This window comes from Propithecus coquereli, unplaced genomic scaffold (assembly GCF_000956105.1).
Source record: "Propithecus coquereli isolate 6110/MARCELLA unplaced genomic scaffold, Pcoq_1.0 Scaffold303, whole genome shotgun sequence".
Lineage (NCBI taxonomy): Eukaryota > Metazoa > Chordata > Mammalia > Primates > Indriidae > Propithecus > Propithecus coquereli.
In genome coordinates, this window is record NW_012148653.1 from 751,078 (window position 1) to 778,603 (window position 27,526).

Genomic DNA, 27,526 nt, shown 5'->3' on the forward strand with positions numbered 1-27,526 from the left:
TTTAGCATTCTATTTCCCACACAACAGTTTAAATTCATCAATCTTTATGGAATACAGAATTCAATGATAATTTATCATTCCTAAGCCTTTGAGCAGACAATAGCTTTCTTACACACCAGAGATAGAAACCACACCAGTAATATTAACAGAGAGAATGTAATATAAATAATATTCCTAGGCATTGGAAAACTAAAAAGGCAAAAAAGAAAATACTAAGATATCATGGAGGTAGCAACTGCAGGAACATTATCATCTCTACAACTTGGCACACACACAAAAAAGAGGTTGACATTATTAAAACATAGAAGCTTGAAGGAGGGGGCTCCTCTGGGAGGTAGCAGTGTTTGGCTTGTGCTGGTGTCTCTAAACTCGAAGAAGGGGGCTATGGGGCTGGGACCTAGACCTCTAAGGAAAGGACTCTGCCAGTGACTGATGATATCTTTAAGGGTACACTATGAGGATGGTTCTGAGAGTGTCAGCAACATTTCAAACTGGAATGAATTGCTAGTGGAATCAATTGCCACTGCTAAGGCAAAGAAACATTGGTAGGATAATGTTGACGGAAATAGAAGCAAACAGGAAGGAGCCACTTCCTTCCTCCCCCAGTCTTACAATGTTCCTCTAGCGTCCCCTATTGGCAGAGTCAAACCAGCTGGCAAAGTGGAAATGTGGTTTGCAGAGTCCCAGACCCAACACCACAGAGCTGATTATGGTCAGAGTGCGTTTGAAGCTGACAGTCAATGGCTTAACAACTAGTGCACCATTTAAGAGTCTGCTTCTGAAATATTGCATGTAAATAAAATTATTAAATAGAATAAAAATTTCCATCAACTGTCAGAATTATTTCAAGAGTTGCTTTATATTTCTGAAAAAGTTGCAGATAGTTAATTGCTAGATATTTTAAATTTTCAGTATTTCTCCTTTCTTCAAACCAGGGGTTGGCAAACTTTTTTTTTTTTTATAAAGAGCCAGATAGTATATATTTTTAGCTTTGTGGGCCATATGGTCCTTGTCACACTACTCAACTAAGCCACTACTAGTTAACTCTGTAGTTGTCTCAACTACTCAATTCTACCATTGTTGCATGAAAGCAGTCATAGACAATACATATGGGCATGGCTGTATTATAATAGAACTTTATTTACAAAAATAATTAATGGGTCAGATTGGGCCTATGGCCTGTAGTTAGCCAACCCTTGCTCCAGTGCCGTGGTTTTCAACCCTGGATGCACACTTAGATTAAGGCTGAAAACTTTAAAAATACTGATGCCCAATTCCAACTTCCAGAAATCGTTATTAAATTGTTTGAAAGGGGCCTGGATATTATGTTTTAAAGGCTCCATAAGTGATTTGAATGTGTGCAACCTGAGTTGATAACCACTGCTTTAGACTCCCTCTAATCCCTTAATCAAATGATCAAATCATCAACTCCTAAATGTCCTAAGAGAATTCACTACATGAAAAAGAAAAAAAACTCCAGAGGTGAATTATTTCATGAAAACTCTTGGAAACCAGCAATATCATTTCCTCATTTATCTTTCATAAGTTTAGATTTTCATATATCAGTTTTTAAAAAGTATAACTCAAATTTACATGTACAAATGTACAAATAAGTCCCTTATTCATTTGTTGGTTTGGTGGAACGAATTCTATAACAAGACACCGGTGTTTTAGTCATCTTCGTGTGTCTAACATCTGGTATTACTGTATGTTCTAGCATGCAGTGATTGTCAACAAATATTTGTTGAAGGACTAAATAAACAATTAATGAAGAAAGGAAGGAAGGAATTAGAAATTTTAACCCTCATTCAATGGAGATTATGCCAAGGCTTAATTGAGTGCTACAATAAGGCTACCACTGACACTTTGTCATGGATCTAATGAGTCTTTATTTCTGTATATTGATTAATTTCTTTAAGGATACTGGTAAAAGAAAGGTATATGATACCCTTAAGTTAGGGCAAGACCCGGTGGCTGTTTCATTTCTTTAGGCCACACTTGCAAAATTCTCACTCTTCTTATTTTCAGTCACACATATAGAGTCCTCAAAAACTCAACGGTGTTTTGTACAGATCTATAGTTTCCATAGCAACTGTGGTTATGCTATTGTTGGTGTTATTAGTAGGAGAAAAGGGGGAGAAATAGACACTAAAGATGGTATTGTTATTTCCTTTTGTCTTATTGGACTGCTCCAGGGACCCAGACTGTTGGTTGGGTATCATGGAGAACAGCAACTGTGACTGCAGTGGGGGTTCCACCTGAATTTCACTATTGAGAAATCAGTACTGACAAAGCTTTATAATCCAAGGCTTCCCTACTACTTTACATTGAATGTCTTAATTATCAAGAAGCTCTCCTCTTTTAGAAAACACTCAGCTATTTGGTCCTACTTTTGAATAATAAGATTTTAAAATATTTTGAAATAGGTTAGATATTTTAAAATTGAAGTCAAAAATGGGAAGAATCAATTGTGACTTCCTATTTTATTTTCCCCAATACATTGATTCTATGGGTTATTATCAGACCACAGAGAAGCTAACAAATATGTCAGTTTCTGTGAACATTGTATATTTTACACGCATGCACATTTGTGCAGCTAATTAAGGACTACTCAAACCTAGAGACTTTTTAAATTCTTCTATGGACCTGCAGACCTACAGTCTTTAAGCCAGTCCTCATTTTAGTTGGAAAGATCAAAGATGTACAATTTATCACCCAACTCTTATTTGCTTAAAGCAGCAGTCCCCAACCTTTGTGGCACCAGGGACCAGTTTCATGGAAGACAATTTTTCCATGGAAGGAGGTGTGGGAGGGGTTGGGGGAGGCGGAGCTCAGGCGGTGATGCGAGTGATGAGGAGTGGCTGTAAAGACAGATGAAGCTTTGCTAGCTCAAGCCACCGCTCACCTCCTGCTGTGTGCCCCCTCCTCCTTTCCTGACTTTCATAGAAGACAATTTTTCCACGAACTTGGGAGGACAGGGTAGTGGGGGCGGTAGCTCTGGGGCCTGGTCTCTAACAGGCCATGGGTTGGGGACTGCAGGCTTAAAGGTTCTAAGCCTTGATTAAATATTACAAACACCTGGGGAGTTTGAACACTCACTGATGACTGGATCCCACCTCCAGATGATTTAATTGGTCTTTGGGTCTTCTGATGAGTACCCCAGACAATTCTAATGTGTAGTCCATGTTGAGAACTTTATGTTCTATACTGATAAAAGGGTTTGGATTAGAAAACCAGGTTGTTTTTTTCCCCCCACTTTAAAGAGTTTTCTAGGACTGGACCTTGTCTTGTCTAAAAACTGTAGACCTATCTTTGAGTAGTTTTGTGGGTGAGATTGTTTACTTGTTTGTTGACCTTTATGCTATCTGTGTACGATTTTATTTGGGGCTCTTTGTGGAGTCTTTGCTGGACCTGCTTGTCAAAATATGCTCTCTACTGCACCACCAAGTGCTGCATACTTGCCTGGGTAGCATCTGTTATTTTTCCTGTTATCACCATGTGCAGATAATCACATTCTGCCTCCCAGCCCTTGCCTACCTTCGCAGCACCTTCCACACCCTAGAGGGTAAGTCTCATTCCAGGCACCTGCCTTTATCAGCCTAGTTTTTTTTTATGTTGTAGTTTCCTAAGCCATGCCTGATTGTGTCCGAAGATATGAAAAACTAAAAATAATTTACATAAGAAAAGGAAGTAAAATTTTTACTAAAGTTACTTGGGAAGGAGGAAGGTAATTCACTTGAAAGGAATACAAGGCTCAGTACCAAACTAAAGTAGTTAGAAACTTTATGAAGAATTTTTTTTTATTGACATCTTTCTTTTCTTTACTCTCCACTCCTTTAACTCAGACCAGGCTATCTGGTCACCGGCTGTTGTTTCCTCTTCCTGGGCAGATAGGGAGACTCATTTCCCTGGTCTCTTTGCAGTTGAGACCACATAACTGGGTTCTGTGCAGTGAGATGTTGTGGGAGCTATCTAAGCCATTCCCAAACCAAGTCTTTAAAAGCACCCATCTAATCATTCAGTTGTCCAATCTTCTCTTCTCCTGCAGGCACACTTTTGGAGCATATGTGTTCTAGATGGTACAGCTACAAAATGGCAGAGTCTCAAATTACCATATCCCTGAAGGACAGTATAGAGGAGATCCTCACTGACCATCTATGCTGCATTTTTAACGTGAGGAAGAAATACAACTTGGTTAGACCATTGGGGTTCTTTGGTCATCATAGAATAGCCTAGCCATCCAATCAATACATTTCATTTCTATTTTTTCCTTATACTTTGCTCCAAGATATAATTGACAAAACAGTACAAAGTTTGATGTAGAAACACTTGTTGAAGACGAATGACAAAAATCTTTTACCATAATAAGATTAAATTATAAAAATTTGTTAAATATTCCTATGGTATTTTTATTTATTGTATTTATAATGTCTCCACAGGAAATGAGTAATGACCTCTTTTATGCTATATATACATGCAGCAAATTCATCAAAGAACAGAGATCTAACTGTTCCATATATGTTTCTATATATCCATAGTGTCATGAGGTCCTAGAAGTTATCACAACATTAATCACACCCTTCTCTTTGAAACTACATAAAATTCTCACTTGATATTATCTATTTTCATGGCTATAAATACTATATATATATCAAGAACTCCAAATTCTTATCTCCAGTTGTGATTCTCCCCTGAACTCCATATTTGTATATCCAACTGACTTGACATCTCCATTTGGATATCTAACAGACATGTCAAACTTAGCATAAGCAAAACTATAAATTCATGATCTTTCTCCTAGAGACCTTTTCCTTCTACAGTATTTTTGGTCTGAGTAATAGGCAATTCCATTTTTCTAGTTACTCAGGCTGAAATTCTTGGAGTCATCTTTGGCTCCTCTCTCTCATCTCACACACCCAATCTGTCAGCAAATTCAGAATCCAACTACTTATTTCCCCACTGCTTTCACAATATTCTGTTTGGATTATTGCCTTTTAACAGCACTAACACAATCTATTTTCAGAGGCTAGAGTAATCTTGTTAAAATGTGAGTCAGGTCATGCCATTCCCCTGTTTAAAACCTTCCATTGGCCTCCTGTCACACTCATAATAAAGCCTAAGTCCTTATAATGACCTACAAAGCCCCAAAATATCGACTCTCCATTGCCTCTAACCTTCTCTTCTATGGCCATCCCTCTGGATTCAAGTCTAGCCACACTGGTCTCCTTCCTATTCTTTGAACAAACCAGGCATCCTCCCAACTCAGGGCTTTGAGAGGAGAACTTTGCTGTTCCCTCTTCCTCGAACACTCTTTCCCCAGATATCCACATGCTTTCTCCCTCATCTCTTCTGGGAGTTTTTTTTTTAAACGTTACTGTCACAGCAAAACCTTTCCTGACCAGCCCATTTAAAAATGTACCCCAAACTCAGCCCTCCCTATCTTTTTTCCATTCTTTAAATTTTTTCGTATCACTATTCACCATCTTATGCTTATATAATATATGTAAGCAATACTTGTTTACTGTCTTTCTCTTCCACCAAAATATAAACTATACGATTATTAACATTTTGTCTGTTTTATTCACTGCTATATCGCCAGCACCTAGAACAATGCCTGGCACAAAGTACATGATAAATAAATAATTATTAAACAAATGAATAAGTGAACAAAGGAAGCAATGAAGGAATTAATTTTCCTAAAGGATTTAAGTGGTATTGACCTTAAACCATTTCAGACGGATGCTTAATATATTATCTCAGGGTGGCCACGTGTTCAGTGGATTCTAATTAAATCATGTTACTGAGTAACAGCATATATGCCAAGGTTTAACAGCCTTCATTGCGTGAAAGTAATTTCTATCGGACCTACTGAGGTTTAAAGAGATTTCTGTTCCTTGTTCAGTCAAGATGGATAAAATTAGTTATAATGCTTCATATGATTATATTATTGAGGGTCTAGTCAGAAATACAGAAACCATACTAGCTACTTCAACTGAAGAAACTTAATGCAGCGAACTGATCGCACAGTCATTGGAGGGTAGAAAGATCAAAAAGGGAACATTGAAGTAATCCAGGGAATATAACTACAGGAAGAAACTGCTACTGCTGGGGTTGGGGGAATAAAACACAGAAATAGGAATGATCAGAAGAAGCTTGAAAAATACTGTATAACTAGTAATTTCAGTTTTACATACATACCGAAGAGAAATGGAAATATATGTGTATACAAAACTTGTGCACAAATGTTCATAGCAGAAGTATTCATAATAGTCAAAAAGTAGAAACAATTCAAATATCCATCAACTGATGAATGGATAAACAGAATTGGTAGAGTCATATGATGGAATACTATTCAGCCATAAACACTAATGAAGTCCTAATACATGCTACAACATGGATGAATCTTGAAAACATTATGCTAAGTGAAAGAAGCCAGTCTTGAAAGCCAAATCGTACAATTTCATTTGCATGAAATGTTCAAAGTAGGCAAATTCATAGAAACATAAAGCAGGTTAGTGATTGCTTAGGGCTGGAGAAGGGGTAGAAAATGGGAAATGACTACTAATGGGTACTGGTTTCTTTTTGGGATGCAAAAAATGTTCTAAAATTAAATTGTGTTGATGGTTGCACAATTCTGTGAATATATTAAAAAATATTGGACGGTTAACTTTAAGTGGGTGAATTTAATGATATGTAAATAACATCCCCAAAAGCTGTTTAAGATAAAAAAAATCTTGGAAGAAGGGTTCTGTGGATCTAGGGTGCAGAACACTGATGAAGGGCTCAAACTGAATACTTCTGGCATCTCTGAGGAAACATGATAAAGCTCGTTTAGGGATAGAAAAAATACTTTGGAGGCTGGAACCAATTGCACCACTGAGAGCAAGATCTATTGCTGTTGGGACAACAATCACAGCAACAGCCAGCTAACAGGACAAAGGAATTCTCCTTTTTCTCCTCCAGCCTCTTAATCTCTGTCTAGCTCTCCCTACCATCAGAACTTCACAAGAAGCCAGATGGCAAAGGAGAAATGTAGTTTGCTGAGTTCCAGTCTCAAAACAGAGTATAGTTTTGAGTTATTAATGACCTAAAAATGGACAGAATCCAGACCTGTGGCACCTCAGGATCCATGCGTATCTGTTTACACATATTTTAAATCACATTGAACCAAAGTAACAAATTTATTATTTTGCCTAGTGGTATATAACTATCCTTTGCATAAACACATATGCTCTCATTTTCTCTTCAAAAAGGGGAAAGACAAAGTTCAAACTATTATGGCAGTCATCTCTGCTTGGCAGTCACTCTCTTCATGGAGAAATTTTATTCCTCCTGAGTTTTGTCATGATCATACCTAAATATTCTGTAAGATCAAGATTAAGTTGTGACTATCTTTGCAATTTCTGAATCTAAAATTATTTCAAAGTAAAAAAGAAGACTAAATTCTGAAGTTAACTACTACCAACAATACTTATATAAAATAATAAGAGAAAAGGAAAAGGGAGAAAAAGGAGTTAATATCTCACACACACACAAACAGGAGGCAAGGAAGAAAATATAACTGAAGACTTCATTTCTATAACTGAAGACAATAACATTCACAATGCCATCATTGATATTTATAACTTTCTTCTTCCAATAGCCATTCCATATTCCTTTATCACTAAGCCAGCTAAGCTGGTTGCTGTTATTTTTACCTGGTTGGATGGTTCTGCCTGTTTTTGGTTTTATTTTGTTTTGTTTTTTGGGGAAAGGTTACCATTACCTTTTACTCCCAGACATGGAAAGTACCAGAATGATCCCCAGAAAATCCTTTGGATTCCAGATATAATTTAGCTTGACCCCAACAAGTAGCAGCAACTCAGTCTCCTCTTGGTAATCCAGATCAATCATTTCAACCAGGACAGGACTTTACCCTTCTTTGCCTTTGGATTCAGGGGGATCGGGAGTCCAAAATGGCCAGTTCCAGTTTCAACTTCCAATTTGATAAAGCTATGGTTGTATCCTCTGCTTGGAACTAAGTCCTCCAAAGCAGCAGAACCGAAATAGTGGGTTTTAAAGCAAACATTCTGTGAATAGAATATTAGCCATAATGTTGAAAGGGGCCACTCAGACTTCCATCCCTTGATTCCTGGGCCCGTGATTTCTGCCTGAGGAGCTAAACATAGGTATTGTTTGCTGATTCAAAGCATTTTCTATCTCCTGCAAGATAGACAAGACAAAAAACACTGGGCTCTATCTCCCAACTGGTCATAACTAAAACTTTAGTTGGGCTTTTCTTCGTTCTATTAGGTGATGCTTCTGGATGATGGCGTATAAAGTAAGATCAATGAATTCTGTGGGCATACGCTCATTGCCACATTTTTTGTCTATGAATTGACTTTTTGGTCAGAAGCAATGATTTGTGGGACATCATAATGGTGAATAAAGCGTTCTGTGTGTGCACAGATGGTGGTGCTGGCAGAAACATTATTGGCAGGGAAGACAAATCAATATCTAGAAGACATGACTACTCAAGTGAAGAGAGAACACTACTCTGTTGGTGACAGAAGGGATCCAGTGTAATTAACCTGCCACCAGGTGGCTGGCCGGTCCCCTGGGAGAATGCTGCTATACTGGGGACTTAGTATTGGTTTCTGCTGTTAGCAGTTTAGGCACTCAGCAGTAGCAGTTGCAAAATCAGCCTTGGTGACAGGAACAGCTAGCACGTAGAAAGAAGAAATTCCCTTTCCCCTCCTTCTGCCTGCCAATCTTCCTCTAGGAAACCAAACAGGAAGCTAACTGATAAGGGAGAAATGTAGTTGAACTGAGTTCCAGCCACAGCTTCATAATGCAGAATGAAGACTGGTGACTTTAGTTCTGAGAGACAATAGCTCACTAACCATTTGTACTTGGTAAATGTAATTCTCCTCCTCCTGGGCAGAAGAAACTTTACAAGACCAGGCCTTTTATGAACTGAGAGTCATGAGGGAAAAACAGGATGAGCATGGGCTTTGTTGTCAAATCTCCATCCCATGCCAGAACAGTTAGGTAGGAGATTGGGCAAATCACCTGATTCCTATGAGCCTCTGTCTTTCTATCCATTAATGGGGAATAAAAACCATCTCATAGATCTGCTGTGAAAATTACATGAAATTTATAAGGTAACATCTGTCAAAGCACTCATTACTTAATAAATACTGTTTCCTCTTCTCCCAAAATTTCCAGTCTGAATCAATGATCACTTATCTTGTATATGGAATTATTCATTATTTTTTTAGCAGTGGTTCTCAAGGGGGTTGATTTTGCCTCCCGGGAGACACTTGGAAGTGTCTAGAGACATGTTTGGTTATCACAACTGACATGGGGGTTCTGATGGCATCTAGGGCATAGAGGCTAAGGATGCTTCTAAATATTTTGCAATGCACAGCCTCTCACAACAGATATATAACACTCCACATACCAATAATGCTGAGGTTAGGAAACCCCATCCTATAGCCCGAGCCACTATGATTATTTATGTGATAAAGCCACTTTCTCAGATGGGAATCCCAAATGGAAGTAACTGCAAAAGTGGTTGAACTGTATTAACTGACTCCTTGTGACATTGCCTTGATTTAGCTTCCAGCCTTGGTCCCAAATGGGTTCATAATGGCACTTTTAGATTACATTGCAGTGGCATAGCACAAGCACACTTACAGAAGATAAATAGCTGCCAAACTGGCCAGAGACCAGCCATCTTCCTTTCTAAATTTATAGCAGTCTGATCTTCTGTCTCACAGAGCAGAGGGTGAGCCAGCCACATACTCCCTTCCCCAGGTTAAACAATAGTGACATCTCGGATAGCTTTAGTAGCAGCAAGAAGAGCTAAAATTTATGGAGTGTTCGCTGTGTACCAGGCACTATGCGAAACACTTTTCATGTATTATCTCATTTTGCTTTTCTTCAGAGGTTCAATTCTTTTTCTTTTGTCATAGTCAGCCATCATATTAGATTGGATAAAAGTATTAACCCTTTAAATAGTACTGCAGGATCATTCACAGGGCATGGGCATTAACTATTGAGAATGTAAGTGCTATGCAGGTATTATGCTTTATGTGTTATCTTTCCCTGGAAAAAAAATTTTCTGAAGAGATAAATTAATCACTGACTTTTAGACATTCAGTTTGTTGCAAGTGTTGTCTACATATGACTGGGTGAAAAACAGTTTCTCACAGTTTTCAATTTAGGAAATTATATTGTGCTTGTCTTTTTGCTTCTATATTATAATAACCCAAAAGAAAATAACATCACAAATCTTGCACAGGAAAGGTCAAAGGCACTGTGATTTTATGCAAGATGGAGGAATTTTCCATAAATTTTGATCACTAAATATTTGACTTCGTTAATCCATAACAAAAGACTATTTCTGGAAATGTGACTCTACAGACCTTTACCCTTAAGGAAAATAAAATTGAGATTCAAATTCTAAAAGAATAGCAACTTGCACCCACATGCACTTGGATTTGCCTTAAGGGTTTCCCATATTGAATAAATGCTTATCCTGTGCTGGAAAAAGCCCTGGCTTTGGAGTCAGAAAGATCTTTTATGACTTTGCATGAGCTACGTAATTTTTAAGAGACTTAATAAAATGGAGATAATGAGACCTACTTTACAGAGTCTTTAGGAGGATTATAGAAAGAACAAAGGCAGTGTGCCTAGTATACAGTTGATGCCCTATGAATGCTATTTGCACTCTCCTTCTGTAGCATTAAAATGGCATTTCCAAATGATCAGGGTAAACATTTCCAGTAATAAGACATATCACTATCATGAGCCCCTTGATATGACTTATTCTGCCAATAATGCATAACTTCACTCCAATTGTTGGAGCATCAATCAGACAAACCCAAAATGAGGGACATTTTACAAAATCAGTACTTTTCAAAAGTGTCAATGTCATGAAAAATGGAAAAACTGAAGAACTATTACAGATGGAGGAGACCAAAAAGAAATAATAACTACACACAAAGTGGAATTTTGCATAGGATACTGCAATACAAAAAAGTTATCATGGGAAAAACTAATGAAACATGATTAGTTCTGCTGTTTAGTTAATAATGTGCCAATGTTAATTTCCTGTTGTTGATAACTGTGCTATGGTTAGCTAAGATGTAAACATTAGGAAAAGTGGGTAAGGTATATGAGAATTCTTTGTACTACCTTTGCAACTTTTTGGTGTCTAAAATTAGTTTAGAGTAAAAGAAGGCAGATCAAATAATTTGTCAGAGTTAAATACATTTATGGCTCCTGTTAGTTGTATTTAATTCCCCCAGACAGTAAAATAGTCTCCAAAAAAGAAATCCTTTTCTCCTCTAGGAACTAAATATACTCTGTTTCATACTCACATAAACATATTTACAAACATACATATATCTGCAGGACAATTTAGAAACATATATCAAATGCCTTAAAGTATGCATACATTTTAACTGCTATTCAATATCTAGAAATTTATCCTGAGTAAATCATAGTGTTCTTTTATATTAGATGCTTACTACATATGAGTTAAATACACAGAAATAGAAAACAGTCCTAAAATTCATATGAAACCACAAAAGACCTTGAATAGCCAAAGCCATTATGAGCAAAAAGAACAAAGCTGGAGGCATCACACTACTTGACTTCAAAATATGCTACAAAGCTGTAGTAACCAAAAGAGTAAAAAGAGAAACATAGACCAAATGGAACAGAATAGAGAATACAGAAATAAATCCACATATTTACAGCCAACTGATTTTCATCAAAGTCATCAAGAACATACATTGAAGAAAGGACAGCCTATTCAATAAGTGTTTCTGAGAAAACTGGATAAACACGTGCAGAAGAATTAAACAAGACCCCCATCTCTCACCATATACAAAAATCAACTCAAAATTATTTAAAGACTTAAATGTAAGACCAGAAACTATAAAACTACTGGAAGATAACATAGGGGAAATACTTCAGGACAGTGGTCTGGACAAAGATTTTATGGGTAAGACTTCAAAAGCAAAGGCAAGAAAAGCAAAAGTAGACAAATGGGGTTATATCAAAGTGAAAACTTCTGTACAGCAAAGGATACAATAAATTCAGTGGCGAGACAACATGTAGAATGGGAGAAAATATTTGTAAACTATTCATCCAACAAGGGATTAATATCTAGAATATATAAGAAATTCACACAACTCAACAGCTAAAAACAAATAGTCTGATTTAAAAATGGGGCAAAGGATCTGAACAGACATTTCTCAAAAGAAGACATACAAATGGCCAACAAGTTTATGGAAAAATGCTGACATCACTAATCATCAGGGAAATACAAATCAAAACCACAATGAAATGTCATCTCACCCCAAGTAGAATGGCTATTATCAAAAAGACAAAAAAATAACAAATCCTGGCAAGGATACAGAGAAAAGGCAACTCTCATACACTTTTGGTAGGAATATAAATTAGCACAGCTATTATGAAAAACAGTGTGGAAGTTCCTTAAAAAACTAAAACTAGAACTACCATATAATCCAGCAATCCCAGTACTGGATATTTATCCAAAGGGAAGGAAACCAGTATATCAAAGAGATATCTGCACCCCCATGTTTTTTGCAATACTATTCACAATATCCAAGATATGGAATCAATTTCAATGTCCATTAACAGATGAATGGATAAAGAAAACGTGGTATATATACACAATGGAATACTATGTAGCCATACAAAAGAATGAAATCCTGCCATTTGTGGCAATGTGGATTAGCCTGGAGGACATTATGTTAAGTGAAATAAGTCAGGCACAAAAAAATAAATACCACATGTTCTCACTCACATGGGGAAGTTAAAAAAATTGAGTTCACAGAACTAGAGAGTAGAATTGTGGTTATTAGAGGCTGGGAAGGGTAAGGGGAAGGAGAAGATAGGGAGAAGTTGGTTAATGGATACAAAATTACAGCTAGATAGATGGAATAAATTCTAGTGTTCTATAGAACTAGGGTAAATATGGTTAACAGTAATTCATTGTATATTTTCAAATAGCTAGAAAGATGATTTTGAATGTTCACAGCACGAAAAAATGATAAATGTTTGGGTATGCTAATTACTCTGGTTTGATCATCACACAATGTATACATGTATCAAAATATCACTCTGTACCCCATAAATATGTATAGTTATTACATGTCAATTAAAAATAAAATTTTTAAAATATTAAATAATTGAATGAGTTAAAGTATATCAATAAAGATGTCTTTCACAAGATAATTTATCATAACAGAAAGAAGAAACAGGCCAAATCTGTGTCAAGAAACAAATGAATAAATAATGGTAGATTCCATGCATTGGAATACCTTTCAACTGTTACAAGTGATGTAGAGATTTATTGACCTGGAAAGATACTCAGAACATATTGCTAATTGAAAAAAAGAAAATCAGGTTACAAATTCCAATTTTGTTAAGAAAAATATACTTAAAATATAAAAGGATATACATCCAAATATTTTCAGTGATTGTCTCCGGATGATGGAATTTTGCATGTGTAACTATACTAAGATTGAAGTTTCAGGCCAGACAAGAAATTACAGTGATATGAGAGTCCAAAATGAGTTATTCAAATCACCATGAATGATTTTAAAGGAATGAGTCCAACATCTTGTTCCAGGACTCTTGGACCCCTCAGCCATATCAAGGCTATAAAAAGACATCAGAGAGAGGATTTTGTAAAGGAAATTGCTAAAGAAATTTCTCTGGAGAGAGCTACTGCATTGTTGTGAGGCCCTACTCCTTTCAGAGGTGGGGCAGGAAGGGCCTACATTCTAACTTCATCCTAGTCAGGTGGCCATGAAGGAAAATACTGACAGAGTTCGAAATATGTCTCCTGTTGTTGGGGGATCTGGAGACTGGTATTTAACTCTTGCCTGAGAAAGCTATAGAGGACTGAGGACTGAAGTCAGACTACTGCCCAAGAAATGAAAAAGAAGGTGCTAAGAAATTGCAGTTTCCAGAGCTAAGAAAGGGCTTCTGTGTTTGCATGGCTGGAATTTTCAGTTTGTGATATGACACATGCAAGTAGGAGTATTTCCTGTGGACCAGATTTGGGCCACAAGAAAGAAAGAAAACCACTTTGGGGGGGTGGGGTATCATGGGCCTCTCCAATATGGTGGCTCAGGAGACCTGAGCAAAAAGAGGTTGGAGATATACCATGAAATGTTCAGGATCTAAGTGAGAAATAAGATATATCCTCTAGTCAAAGGAACTCAGGACAGCGTAGACCAGCAAGGAAACATTGAAGAAGACTTTGTGTGTCCCAAGAGACAGTTTTAAATATCTTTGAAGAATACAATGTATAATGATTGCTTAAGGTGTTATAAGATCAGACATGAGCATTTCCCCCTTTCCTCTTTCTCCCCACATACAGCTGGTTCTAAAAGAGTCATAGGTTTTAGTATAGCTTGTGGATATTATAATATGCATTTATCTACACTTGATCTTAGCCAAAAGGTAGAGAAACAATAGTATGATGATATATATTTATCTAAAAAGCGACAATAAGCCAAAGCTCAAATTGAAAATCAGAAGAATTTCACAAAAGATCAAATCAGAATTGAGGCCCCAAATAGAAGCTTGGGTGTTCAAATATTGGTCATTTTCTTGTCAGTTATCTCAGGTTACATTAGTACTGAGGATAGTATGATATAGGGTGATCCCTTCAGGTAAGAATGGGCATAGCATCCTTCAGAGAGCAATTAAGTTTTAGCAGGAATATATGAAATGCTCTGAAATGGTGGCTGAAAGCCACTTGTACTTTTATTTCATGAGAATAAATATTAATACAGAGGAAGTTCATATTCTACTGGAGAGATCTAGGAAGATATGTACACCAAGAATCAAATATATGAATTAGTTTTTCACCAAGAGTGTCCATTGGAGAAGATGAAAGCATTGGAAATGAATTGCTAAAGAAATGATGAATTTATTTCGGAAAATGTTGTAAATCTTTTGTTGAGGCCACCCTTGTTTCTCTTCTTCTTTAATTCCCATTTGGCTCATTCTACTACATCTTGACTATGTCTTCACGATGATTATGTTCTAATCAGTGTGACATTCCTTCAACAGCTGTACTAATTTCCACCCATAAAACTCACTCCCACTGCTATTCCAAACACAGCATGCCTATGACTCTGGTGGAGCATTTCTCCCTCCTGGGATAAGAACCTCCTAGATCTTGGGCTAACTCATTTGAATTGGTCTTTCATCTTTGCTGAGGAAGAAAATGACAATTACATTTTTTTTTTTGAGAGGAGCTAGGCATGCTTTCACTTTAAATACTGGGAAATGTAATTCCACTAACTAATTTATTTCAATAAAAAGATATAAAATCATTATACTATCTTCCCTCCCCACATGCAACTTGAAGAAGCATGGTCAGAAAGCAGGACACTCCACTTGACTGCTAGGTTTATTGATGCCACCTTCCTTCTACAGAAGGTGGCGACTGATGCGCATTGCCCACTGAACGCCTGTGCCTGGCAGGCTGGTCCTATTAAACCCCACAACATAGACACACACACCTGTTCCAGTCATTGAGTTCTGTGCTTATCAAATGTCATTGCATTTGCTTTTGCACCTGCTTATGCTACTTTTCTTTGTCATAGCAATTACACAATTTAATAAGGGAGAAAATTGCTGTTTTAAAAAACTGAATTGGGTACTTTGGAAAGACTCTTGTAAAGGCAAGTTGCTCAGACATTGCTGTCAAAAAGTATTGGGGACACAATGATAATTGTTAGAAGGATTTGTGAAAACTAGGAGCATTCTGCACCTTGAATAAATTTGCAAGCAGCTTCAAATTCTCATTCGTCTTAAGACTAAACTAAACTATAAACTTTAGCCAGTTACTAAGAAAAACCATTTGAACTCTAATTGGCAGACTTCTGCTAAAATAAAGTCATAGCCTCAGGTGGAAAGAATTGGTAAGCACATGTACACTGATGTGTTGTTATTTAAAGTAAAGTAATATTTTTATGATTCTTTACTTTAACTGACTTTTTCAACTGAACAACCAGCTCCCAGTCTTGGATGAATTTAAGAGGAGAAATTCTACTTTATGATCCAGAACAGGGATGGACAAACCACAGCCCATGGGCCAAATCCAGCCCATCTCCTGTTTTTGTATGACCCATGAGCTAAGAATATGTTTACATTTCTAAAGTTGAAAACAATCAGAAGAAGAATATTTTGAGATACGTGAAAGTTATACAAAATTCAAGTATCTTTGTCTATGAATAAAGTTTTACCGAAACACATCTATGCCCATTCTTTTAAGTATTGTCTGTGGTTGCTTTCAAAGCTGCCATGGCCAAATTGAGTAGCTACGACAGACCATATGGCTTGATGTTTTACAGAAAAAGTTTGCTGACCTCTGATCTAGAGCATTATTGAAAACTTTCTCTTTGCCTCTGATTTGGTGGCGGGAGGCACTTAAGGCCACCTTCACCCCTCCAGGCCATCTGGATGAATATTGCCTTTTTTCACCAGTATGCACTCTATCCATGTAACAAAATTACACTGTACCCCATAAATTTATACAAATAAAATAAATTTTAAAAAGAAAAAAAAATTGTCTTTCTGTGGGCCAGGATTCACATGCGAACAAAATGCTCTTCTCGGCAATCAAACATTTTCTGTGTCAGGACTGAGAGGGAAGAATCAAGAGTGACCTTTTAATGCACATTATTTACTCCCAGGAAAGCTTTATTTAAGGACAGACACCTCTGAGTTCATCTTTTTTCTTCTGCTTCCTTTTGGGCCAGGTTGTCTGAAAGAACAAAGCAATTCTTTTGCTTAGTTTCTATTCTGAAGGAATGATGTAGGTGAATGACCTGGAGAAAATTGATTTTTTTTTCCTGCTTGCGCATTTTGGTTTGATTTTCCTTTTGGAGTTGACAGATAATCCTCCTTTCTGATTTACTAGAAAATACTGGTAAGTCAGAGTTAGGTGCTGGACAGCCAAATATACGATTTAAAAAGGGAGAAAAAAAATGAAAACCGCATTGATCTCATTTTTTTTGGCACGAAGCAGTCAGAACAAAAGAGAAAATAGAGAAGGTCTGGAATTGTGAATTTCTTCTTTGAGCTAAAGCTATACTTTATTGACTATTAAAAAGTGTTCAGGGGGACTTCTTATTGTTTTGGTGGAAGAGGAGTAGGATAATATATTATAATCGGCTTCTGGTGTAACAAGGTGTTAACTCAAAGTTTTGACTGAGGAACCAAGGTACAACATGTGGCTGTCTGAAATCAGGTTCCTTAGAAATACAGCCTGAGACAGAGATTTCTGTGCAAGTCATTTATTAAGAGAGTACTTTCAGGAAAATCCTGTAAAGGAATGGAGAAAGCAAGATAGGGAAGGTGAGAGGCTAAACAAGAATGGTTTCAGGTGCAGTCTAGCCTTGGCTTGAAGCTTAAAGCTCTGGGGCATGGCTGCACCACGGAGTGTGCCCACTTCCGTGAAGCAAGAAAGCGGAGCTTTTGTTCCCTCATATCAGACAGTCCTGACACACCTTGGGAGGAAGAGTGAAATTCCCAGGCACGTCCTAGCAAGGCCACTCCAATTGCTGAGGGCAGTCCTCCAGAGACAGAGAGGGTTGCAGGTGAGTGGGTGATGCATCATAGCAGCTGGTGAAGGAAGCCATGAGACCAGCAACACCAGCTATGGGACTAGATTCCCAATCAGGTTGGGAGGCAGACCATCATGCAGCACTTGCAAAGAGTAAACAACTCAAACTTCTCAGCCTCATCAAGAGGTTAAGGGTGTTGGGGCAAATCTTTACCTGCAGGAGAAAGCCAGAGAAGCACTCTCTTCTATTTTGTTGTACAACAGGCTGGACCCAGGGGAGGGGAACACGAATCTTCAAATGAAGATTGAAGAGTTCATTATTAAATGGAACTGAACACTCTGATTGCAGACTGTGTTCTGAGATTTAAAGTGACCATAGATTTTGCATTACCTAAGCATAAACATCAAAGTAATTGCATTTCTCAGTTTTAATCCAGGGGCAGGGGAAAAGTTAGCCTCACCTGGGAGAATTTAAAGGGGATAACGGGAAACAAAATGTACTTGCTTTGCAACAGTTGCCCACTAGTCTTGCCTAATAGCGTTATCACTGTATCTAGAAGACATCCAAATTATCTATGTACTTAAAATTTGTGGCCACTGTTTCTAGAATTGATCAGAACTGTCATTTCGAAGCAGAACAATTTTTTATGTTTATATTCTAAAGTTTGTGTCCTAGAGTCCTCTTTTGATTTTAAAACATCAAATTTGGAAATACATTTGTGGAGTGGAGCAGAGGGAAAAACTGGGAGACCCACCTGAGTTGCTGATGGTTTTCCAGTTCCCAATTTTTATTTTCCTTAGACTCCAAGAGACATATTGGGGTCCTACTAATAAACTTTTGCTTAGCTGGCTTAAATGGACTTCTGTAACTTACAACCAAAATGTTTTAACTAAGGCTTGTTACATGAGAGTGTTTTAGGAGCAGCGATCTAGTTTCATGCAGGCTGTATGGAGGAAATAAAGAGGAGGAGTTGTTTAAGGACTTACCTTGAAGCTTTGTTTTCAAGGCAATCACACATTTTTCCTTAGTTTATCTTTACCTGTGGTGGCTGTGGGGATGGGTGGTTAAGGGAAACTATGGTGGTCCTAAGGGTACACTTCTCGAGTCACCCCTGGGAGGTTGCCATTGTAAGACAGCACTGTTCTCCCCAGTTTCACAGATGAGGAAAAAGAGACCCAGCATTCAAGAAAATTGCCCAAGATTACACAGCGGCCAGGAGGCAAAGCCTGGAAGTCTAGCCTGTCTGACACGAATGACCTTGTTCCTTCACTCTTCCTTCTCAGCATGGTGGAAAAGACCCAACTTTGGGAGAAGTCACTTTGAATGTGTCCGCTGTATGCCTCATGGAACAAACTTTTGTTTGGAGAGATTTGAATCTTTGGAGGAAGGTTATTTGTTTCTGTTCATGTAATGCAATTAGCCTGTTGAATGTGAGATGAGAATGAAATATTTTTCTCTGCTCAGTCTATCCATTTTTAAAAAGCACACAGAAAACCAAGTCTACCGATGCTGACACTAATGTGCGTGGGGAAGCTCACCAGAAATGAAAACACTAATTTATCTCAGTCTGGTGATTACTTTAGCTCCTTCATTCTCTCTTAGTGCAAATTGCTAAGAATGTAAGACTATGTCCTCACTGGAAGTTTGTTATCATTTTGCTTAATTAAATAACATTCTCCAAGGCATGGAGTTGTAATTATTTCCTCCCTTTCTTATGCTCATTAATTCAAATCCTCACATTTATTTATAAAACATGGTAGGTTTTTTTTACCTCTGACTGCCGCTTCCACTGTGATAGATATTTCTTGTTCTTTGGTTTTCACCATATTAGAACAGATTCTCATTAACTTAATAGCAACCACTTGTACAACATTTGCAGGACTCATCTTTATTCTCTATAGATGGCAAGATTCTTATCTTGGGCAATTTTCTCTGGAAGAGATTTTGATCATGTAATTTTAAAATTCTATAAAATGAAAAAGAAGGAAGTTATTATAAAGGTTTTCTTTTTCTTTTTCAACTAAGCAGCTGATTTCATTATCATTTTTTTCTCTGGAGTGTATGTTGATGTAAATAGTAAGTTTATGCATTCAAGAAAATAGTTTTACACACAAGGTTCATCAGAGAAATAAAGAATAATAGTATCAATATGATGCACATATTTATAAATCCACAAGTGGGGGGTGGGGACTCCTAATCTGCCCTATATAAATGTTTTATTCCACTTGAGATAAATTTCTTTGGATGAATTCAAAATCAAAATCTTGAACAATGAAATTTATTTTATTTTTTTGTATAAAATAGCAAAGTTATTTTTTCTAAGGTAGCAGGTACAAAGATAATACCTAATAATAGTAAATATTTGTGTGTCTGACCCTGTGCCAAGTATTTTAAATGCACTATTCTATTTAATCTCTATAAAAATCCCTGTGATTCAGGTATTATTATGATGTCCTTTTTACAGTTGAGATAACTGAAACTTGCAGATTGCTGAAAGTCTCATGCCTTTTAAAAGGCAGAATTGGAACCTTTAACCGTCCAATTATCAGATTGTAACTTCTTCCTTAAGCTACCTATCATCTCAGAGTTAGAGGGGGGATTCTAGGGAGCTAAATTAAGTTTGGAACCAGAAAGCTTTTCTACAGTGTTATCCAAGTAGAGAATGAACTAAAAAGGGGTAGCCAAAGAACCAGTTTAGGTTATTTTATTTGAGGAAGGGTCTAGAGATAGTAGTTACTTCATAAGACGTAAGCTCTCTAGGTTAAATTTTTCTAATCCAGGAATGCTTCACAAATGGTAACACCATGCATATTGCTACCTCAGGGCCTTTGTACTAGCTGTTCCCTCTGCCCGAATGTTCTTCACTAAGATATCAACACAACAAACTCCTTTACCTCCTTCAAGTCTTTGCTCTAATGTCAACTCCTCAGTGAGCCTGACTACTCTATTTAAAATTAGAAACCCCCAACCTTAGAAATTCTGATTCCCCTTACTTTGCCTTATTTTTCCCATAGCACTTGTCACATATCACATAAGTGACAACTGTCGTGCCTATTAATTACTATCTGTCTTTCCCCACTAAAATGTAAGTATCCCAAACGAAGGGATCTTCATGTATTTTGCTCACTGATTTTTGCTCACCAAGTTCCTAGAAGTGCGCCCAGCACACAGTAGACACGCAATAAACGTAGTCTGATAAATAAATCAGGAAGCTGCATTCCCAGGAATTATAAACAAGCAATTGGGAAATAACGGAGGTCAAACTCAGAGCTTAACCTGAGGAGAATCTCAGAGTTTTCATGAATGTCATAATAGAGAGTCTCTTTTAGGTTGGATCTGCACCCTCCCATACACCCATAGAAATAAACACACACACACACACACACACACACACACACACACACAAACATCTCTTCCCTTGTAAGGTAAGGCCATTGGGGTATTTTAGAGGAAGCATTTCATTTTGGAGAAATTGCATCTACGTTTCTCTGGGAAAATGAACATGAAAGTTATCTTCTCTGCTCTATAACTTAATTATAATATGCCCGGTTGCTCTGGTAATCCATGTTGGCCTATGCACCAAATGAACAAAGTAAGGACAGTTGGGGAACAAACAACTAGAAATGATGTTCTTATCAGGAAAGCCTGATCACTGTGAATTGGTTGACGCTTGCAAAGCAAAGTGTAATTTCTCTCACTCTCTATAGCTCAGAATGGCTGTCTCAAACAATACCACTGATTGTACTTTAAAGCATCTGATAAATACATCTGGGAACTAACTAGGTTACAAGAAGGTAAGAGTTTGTAAGTAAAGTAAACCCAAGAGCTTTGGGAGCGAAAGGTGGAAGACAGATGAGAGGAAGGATAGAAGGGAAACAGGAATCATCATGTTGGTTTTCAAATCAGACTTTGAGATTAGCATGAACAGAAAGCAAATAGCCTGGTGAAAATAGAGCACCACCTATAGCACATGATTGCAAGAGCACCTGAAAAATCTTAATTGGAGGTCACCAGCAACAGGTCTTCAAAAGTCAACCACTTAGAATAGCAGTCAACAAACTGTAGCTGCTAGGTCAAATCTGGTTTGCCATCTGTTTTTGTATGCTCCACGAGCTAAGAATGGTTCATATATTTTTAACTGGTTAAAAAAAAACTAAAGAAGATTAATATTTTTTTTTATTTCAGCAAATTATGGGTGTATAGATGTTTAGGTTACGTGTGTTGCCCTTGGTTCCTTCCCCCACCGAAGTCCCTGTTTCAAATATGTCCATCCTTCGGGTAGTGCGCATTGCACTCCTTGTGTATACAAATACCCGTCCCCTCCTCCCTCCTCCCCCCTCCTCCCGCCGCCCTCCCCCTTCCCCAGCATCCAATAGATGTTGTTCTGATATGTGCATTTATGTGTTGATTAGTTAACACCAATTTGATGGTGAGTACAAATGGATCCCGTTCTGCTGCTCTTGTGGTGCCCCACTTTGGATAATGGGCTTAAGTTTAATCCAGGAAAGTGTAAGAGGTGCTAGATCACTGTCATTTCTTATGATTGAGTAATATTCCATTGTGAACATATACCAAATTTTGATAATCCACTCATGGTTTTGTAACACATGAAAATTATATGAAATTCAAATTTCAGTGTCCATAAGTAAAGTTTTACTGGAACACAGCCACACTTATTCATTTACATATTGTCTATGACTGTTTTTGTGCTACGTTAATACAGTTGACCCTTGAACAACACAGGTTTGAACAGCACAGGTCCATTTATACTGGGATTAACACACTGACTGCCACACTAGCAAAAATATTTTCCCTGGGGCCATGGTGTTTTAGAAAAACAAAATGATCCTTTCTAATTTGTTATTTTGTATTGTTTGTGTGTCTGTGAGTTATATGCAATGCAATCCACGTTTTTAGAATTAAATTGTCAATATTAATATTAATTGTAACAATAAGAACATCAACAAGTAAGATTTTCACGAACCAACTGCAGGGTTTTGCTTCACAAGGCCCCAGGCTCAAAACTAGCCTGAGTTAAATACAGCTCACATGTCAGTCAATGTGTTAAATACAGTATTCTGAGGATGTGAAACTCCAGTGTACAGAGGGCTGATTTTCATATATGCAGGTTCCACAAGGGGCACCCGTGGGACTGGTGAGTATATGTGGATTTTGGTGTACATGGGGGTCCTGGAACTGATCCCCCATGGATACCAAAGGGCGACTTTAGAGTGGAGTATTTATGACAGACTATATGGACCACAAAGTCTAAAATAATTAATAAAATATAGATATTTGCCCTTTACAGAAAAAGTTTGCCTACTCTTGATTTAGAACTTCAGCTCCTTTGCTATGTTTCTGTAGTATAGATGCAATAGAGTTTCTTTCCTGCAGATATTTTAAAATAAAATAGATCTTATAATCTATATAATAATATAATACATCTTATTTTTTCTAATTTTGCTACTGAACAGCTTTGTTAAACGTCTCTTATCTTGAAAACAGCTCGTCAGCTGAGAGCCGTGCATCTGGTGATGAGTAATAAGCATTATTCATTAATTTAAGTAACATTCCAATTTTATTAAATTTTCCTTCAAATTGTTCTCAATTTAATAAAACTGAATCGCACCTAATAGAGAATTAAATGCCTGCATTTGCCTCAAAAGCTGAAACTGCCTTTCTCTTCTAGACTCTTGTTATTATAGAATGTGCTGGAATTTTTTTTCTGAAGGCAGCAAGAGGTATATATGCAATAAGACCTCTTCCAAATGAATTTGAACCTCTTGGATCATTGCTGTGTGTGCAGGAGAAAGTGGTAATTATGGGCTCCATTCTGAGGATGCAGCAATCAAAGGAGTTTTAGCCTTGTTTGTGGCTATAAATGTACCTGAATGTTCTCATCTCTACCAGCTTATGAGGACAAGTACGGCTCTATTAATATTGAGTACAAATATGTTTCCATTAATATTAATAATGGATTCCCCCTTAGCTCCCAGCTTCCATCTGCTTATACAGAAATGTCAGTGCCTTGCAAATTTCCCCTCTCCAGGCACTTTGGGACTCCTCAGGGCTGTCTCGAAGGTGCCCATTTATCAGGCTCAGTCTTGGCTTGCTGTGGCTGCCAGAAAAGTGGGGTGTCAGGATGTGCAGTCCTAAATCTCCTAGGGGTCTGTGTAGTGATGTTATTACATCAGCTATAGCTGCCTCTGTCACCTCAATGTTGCTGAGCTGGAGATTTCCTGCCCTTCTGGAACTTTCCACAACCCTGTTGACCCTAAGAGCTCTGCAGAGGTGTGTCGCTGCTGCTCCTATGAGACAGATTTGCAGCTGCTGCCTCTAAAATCTCATCCCTATGGGACACTTAATGTCTGTATCCAAGATGAAAAGGAGACTTGGTTTGGTTTGGGGCTGTCCCATAATAAGACTGCTTGGGAACTAATGTGCCACAGAGTTTAGGGCACCAGCACATCCCACTTACACTCATGACCTTTCTGCCTTCCTGGGTTCCTGATACCACAGGTGTGGATGAATTCCCAGAAAACCTAAAACTATTCTCTCTTCCCACCCTTAGGCCCTGTCCCCCACCCCAACCCCCACTCCAAACACATACCCCATCTTTCTTTGTTGGTATCTGCATATTTGCTTGGGACTGAGAAGTGGGAGGGAGGAATATTTAACCCCAACTGCAACTTGAGTTCAGGTATGTATAGACAAATTCAACATACTGGAAAGGCCCCAGAAAAGTCTGGATTGCAAGGAGGGCAGACCAGTCCCCTGGGAATGTTTTGATGATGGAGAGGAGCTCCAGAACAACCAACCAGACAGTTGTATTGCTCCCATCAATTTCTAGAGGCCCCAGCCCAGGCCTGAAGAGTGACCAGACACTGGGGAGTCTTGCAGGAAGAAGCAGGGGAAGCTCATCTGCCTCACTGGCCCGTTGGTATACTGCAGTTTGAGGGCCTGGAAACTTGGCATCTCGGGGCTCACAAAAAGGATTTGCCCAGAGCAGGCAAGTTATGACAGAGGAAGACCCATGTAGTTGCAGACCCTACACACTTCCTTCCTATACAGAACAGGCTCTTTATGTCATTGGTTTATCATCCTCACTGTAAGCTTTTATGATGATCAGCAGCTCAGAGTGTTCCATCTGCTACATGCGTCCACCAGTGAATTCAGTGCCCTGAGCTTGGACCAGCAGCTCTTCCTTGCAGGCAGAGGGGTGATCCTCCCACATAAAATGTTATAGACATAGCTGAAGGAGTGGCCTTTCCTTTCTGATTCTCTGCAGGGAGATTTTATGGTTATGCAGGTCCAGACTCCTCAAGGACTGTATTGGATGGAATCCAATATTCTCTTCTGTAAATCCAGTTTAGACAGGTGGGGAGCACTTTCCCTAGTGTCTTCCTAATGACAGGAACCTATTTTATGTTTGTGAAATACCAACCATGCTCTTGAAGTCTCTCAGGTCCTTCTGTCTTCAAATGGGAATCTTAATTAGTTATGTATTCATTATTCAATGAATGTAATTGTTCACAAATATAATTGTTTATTCATTACTCCTTTCATTCTTATGCCCTTTGGGTCAAACCATTTAACTATCTAGTACAGAGAATGTAATTTAACAGTTCTCAGCATCTGTACAGGGCTGTTCAGCACTATTAGGAAAAAAACCCCACACATTTGTGAAGATGAGTGCAAGGATAGGGTAGTGCTGTGACAAAACATCCCTGAATTTTAGTAGCTTATAATAAAAATTAATGTCTCACTCATATAAGAGAACAAAATATGTATTTTCACTCAGATGGCTCTCCTGGGAATCTCCTCTCCAAGTGCTGACTTGGGAACCCAGGCTCCTGCCATGTTGTGGCTCTTCCTTCCTCTAAGTCCCCTCTATTCAACCACCTAATGGAGAAAGAAAAGGAAAGGCCATATATGTGAGGATTGTGGAGGCAGGGTCATGAAAGGGCCTTATATCCCTTCTGCTCATTCTTTTTGGTCCAGACTCAATCATTCAGCTGCATCATAGGCTGAAATATGAAGCCTAGTTGGCTATTCTATAGGAAAGGGAAGTGATTTGGTGAACAACTGGCTATCCACTAAAAATTCATGGTCTCCAAAAGCAACCAGGATGCTACCTGCCCAGCATCCCATGTTACCGTAGCCAGATCTTTCTTACTTTTCTTATTTCAAGTCTTCATGTTTCCCAATGTCTGACTACCATATTTCCCATATTCTTTTTTTAAATAAAATATTTCAGACTATGAAAAAGTTTAATTAATGAAGTACACTCATATATCCATCATCCACTTAGGAAATAAAATATAGTCAACCCTTCATATCCATGGGTTCTGCATCCATGGATTTAACCAACCATGTGTAGAAAATATTCAGAAAAAACACAAAAATAGCAATGCAAGAATAAAAATAAGCCAGGCATGGTGGTGTGAGCCTGTAGTCCCAGCTACTTGGAAGGCTGAGGCAGGAGGATCATTTGAGCCAAGGAGTTCAAGACTAGCCTGCAATACAGTAAGACCCCATCTCTTAAAAAGTTTAAAAAAGGAAAAAAAATTAAAAATGAATAAGAATACAAATAAAAAATATAGTATAACAACTATTTACATAACATTTACATCATATTAGGTATTATAAGTAATCTAGAGATGATTTAAAGTATACAGGAGGATGTATATAGGTTATATGCAAATACTATGCCATTTTATATCAGGAACTTGAACATCCATAGAAATCTCTGGGGGTCCTGGAACCAATCCCCCTCAGATACCAAGGGATGACTATATTACAAAAACAGATGAATTTTTGTATATACCTATCCCTGATTCACCTTTCTTAGGTGCTTTTTTCTCTTCTTTAACAAGGAAAATAAAAGCCCACCATATTGTAACTCCCTCAATGTTCTGCCATCATTAATACAAATGCCCTTGCTTCCATCACCATTTCCTCCTATTTTCTGTTGCTACAGATGAGCAATGTCTCCCCTCTCCTTAGTCTATTCCAACCACTTGCTCATTTTCTTCCCCCTTATTAGAGACCTCACTCTTTTCTTATTCTCTTTCTCTGTATATTCAGTCTCTTCCTTATAATCAACATTTAGTTATTTTCAAGTCCCTTCCAACTTACTTAAAAATATAAAACACAAACCTCATGGCTCCATTTGACCTCCTGTCTATCTTCAGGCCCACTCTTCCCTTCATGAAAACTCTTTGTGAGATGGCTGTCCACACTAACTGCCTTCATGTCCTCACCTACCATTCATATTTTAACCCACTTTAACCTGAATTCCATCTCACTGTTCTAAGGAACCAGTTCTATCCCAGGCCATTGTGACAATTGGCTCAAGCCAATAGATATTTCTCAGTTCTTGTCCTCTTTGACCTCTCAGCACATTTGACCCTATGGTCCTTCCTCTCCTTGAAACACTCTCTTTTCATGGCTTCCATGGAACTATGTTCTGCTCTTTCTCCTGTCACTGTCTAGATCTTTCTCAGTACATTTGTCCTCTACAATTCCTTAAATGTCAATATTTCTTAAATGTTTCCTAGATCATCTTCTCTTCTTTTATATATTTTTCTACAGTGATTTCATCTTTTTTTTTGGATTCTTCCTTTTTTCCCTCCAAATGTCATTTTCTGATGGATCCTTGTCAGCCCCAAGCTCAAATCTCTCTTACTAAAACCAAATAAAAAATGAGCAACATCGTCAACAACAAAAACCTCTGTCAACCCTTGTTTGTGACATCTATCTACTGTGCCACCCCCGTTCCTTGGCCAAAATTCTTAATAATTGTCCACATGTGCCCCTCCACTTCCTCACCTCCCACTTTTTCCTCAGCCCATTCTACCATACTGGCTTCTGTTCTCATCACTCCACCATCCCTCCCACTTCTCCATCTATGCTTC